The 2,361-nt window shown below is 43.6% G+C and overlaps 1 pseudogene; it reads left to right on the forward strand.

Annotated features, from left to right (window-relative positions):
• Positions 1-293: 293 nt before the first annotated feature.
• LOC111652604 (ATP-sensitive inward rectifier potassium channel 1 pseudogene) lies at positions 294-2,157 on the forward strand (annotated as a pseudogene).
• Positions 2,158-2,361: the final 204 nt, after the last annotated feature.

The following is a 2,361-nucleotide window of genomic DNA, read 5'->3' on the forward strand; positions in this document are numbered from 1 at the left end:
TAATAATAATAATAATAATAATAATGATAATAATAATCATATATGTGAAAATATTTAAGGCTCAAGGAGCTGCTCTCTTCTTCTTCCTTTTCATTCCCCCGCTAAAGAATTTTTCCTTATCTAAACCAAGAGTTTAAAGATAGCGAGTGTCGTACGCTGTAGGGATTGTGAAGCCCTCTGAGGCAAGTTTGTGATTTTTGGGAAAACTGACTTGACTGGTATTAGATAAGTTTCTGCTCTGAATTACGTAGATACGGCTTTGCACTAATCTTTGCCTTTGTTTCCTCCAGCTCCAGGATGTTCCAGCTCCCCCGGGGTCACGTGAAGCCAGCTGGACACCGAAGTTGCAAAACCCGCCTGGTCACCAAAGACGGGCGCTGCAACATTGAGTTTGGCAACATTGAGTACAGTAACCACTTTGCGTACCTAGTGGATTTCTGGACAACCTTCGTGGAGATCCGCTGGCGCTTTGTTCTTCTCCTGTTTGTGGCTTCATTCACAGGCAGCTGGTTTATTTTCAGCCTGCTATGGTACTGGATCGCAAAGAGTAACGGGGATCTGACTGGACAGAACCGTACAGACGGACACGTCCAGTGTATAGACAATGTTAATGGCCTCACAACGGCGTTCCTCTACTCCTTAGAGACCCAAACCACTATTGGGTATGGTGGTAGGGCGCTGACTGGGCACTGTGCTGGCACGGTAGCTCTAATTATCATCCAGTCTCTAATTGGAGTCTTCATCAACTGTTTCATGTGTGGCGTCATCTTGGCCAAGATCTCCTTACCCAAAAAAAGGGCGAAGACTGTCACCTTCAGCAACACAGCTGTCATCTGTTTGAAGAAAGGCAGTCTCTGTCTCCTGATCAGAGTGGCCAACCTTCGAAAGACCTTATTGATCGGCAGCCAGATCTACGGCAAGCTGCTCAGGACAACAATCACACCAGATGGAGAGACCATCATTCTGGACCAGGTGGACATTGACTTTATGGTTGACGCTGGTAAGGATAACTTGTTTTTTGTTTGCCCTATGACCCTCTACCATGTGATTGACCGATCGAGCCCATTCTACGAGCTTTCGGCCGACACGCTCCCCCAGCAGGACTTTGAGTTGGTGGTCTTTTTGGACGGGACAGCCGAGTCCACCAGCTCCTCCTGTCAAGTCCGAACCTCCTACATCCCACAGGAAATTCAGTGGGGGTACAGTTTTCTGCCCATCGTCTCCCGCACTAAGACAGGAAAGTATCGCGTAGATTTCTCAAACTTTTCCAAAAGCGTCCGGGTCACCACGCCACACTGCATCCACTGCTTCGAGACCGACACAGACCAGAGAAACCACAACAGCCACAACCAGCAGAAAACTGGGATCGACAACATGGGGTTTCAGGTGATTGACATTCACGATTTTGTTGATATCACTAAAATGTGAATGAGCAGGAGAGGAACTTGTACTCAGACTGAAAGTAAAGGAAAGTGAATCAGGATGTGGGACATGTGTATGAAAAAGTTTGAAAAACATTTGGTATTTCCTTTTAAGCAAACTTTCACTGTTAGTCAGACTATCTTTGCACAATAATGAAGAAATATTGGGTCACACTGCTTCTTCCAGTGAACATCTGAATTAATGTCAACTCTTATGCCTTGAGCAGCGACAACACTCAAAGTTGTTCAACTGTGTGGATAAAAATTAAGACATGGGCGAGAGCTAAGCTGTTCATTTCAATCAAAGCGTCTTTGGGACTTGTGACTTTGTCTAGGTAATGTGTGGAAGCCAGAGGAAGAGGGATTGAAGTTTTGACGCGTAGAAAATGAAAGGGGTAAAATACTGGATGGCACAGTGGGTACTTCTTGAGGAGATTAGGGCCTGAGCCTGTTATAATGAAAAACTGTGTGCTATAAAGGCCGGGGGAGGACAAAAAAGTAGGACAGGCCTTTTGAGTTTTCTCATTATTCATCCTAATTTGCTAACTTTATGCTGTTTTTTTTGTCATGTTGACACATCTTGTGTGCCTTGATAATTAGGAAACTGTGAATGTAGCTGCTAAATGCGATGATTATAATTTTGACCAGTCTACATTTTGTAGATCATACCGTGTAACACTGAAACTTGTTCTCAGGGAAAGTTAACATCTTTAGTTGGAATAAACCTTTTTTTTCATAATGAAACCAGCTTACTGTTATTTCCTCCTCCTCTTCTTCTTCTTTTTTCAGTATTCTCCACACTGAATATTTCATCAGCATCTGCTGGAGGAACATCAGAATTATGATTATTTTAGAGTTAGCGTTTATTCTGCTACACTACCACATTTCAGGGGGAAATTTTCATCGTTTGTGACATTGAGGGAATTTTTTTGTGTCAACC

This window comes from Seriola lalandi, unplaced genomic scaffold (genome assembly GCF_002814215.2).
Source record: "Seriola lalandi dorsalis isolate HSWRI2012SDOR001 ecotype SW California unplaced genomic scaffold, Sedor1 jcf7180001973671, whole genome shotgun sequence".
Classification (NCBI taxonomy): Eukaryota; Metazoa; Chordata; class Actinopteri; order Carangiformes; family Carangidae; genus Seriola; species Seriola lalandi.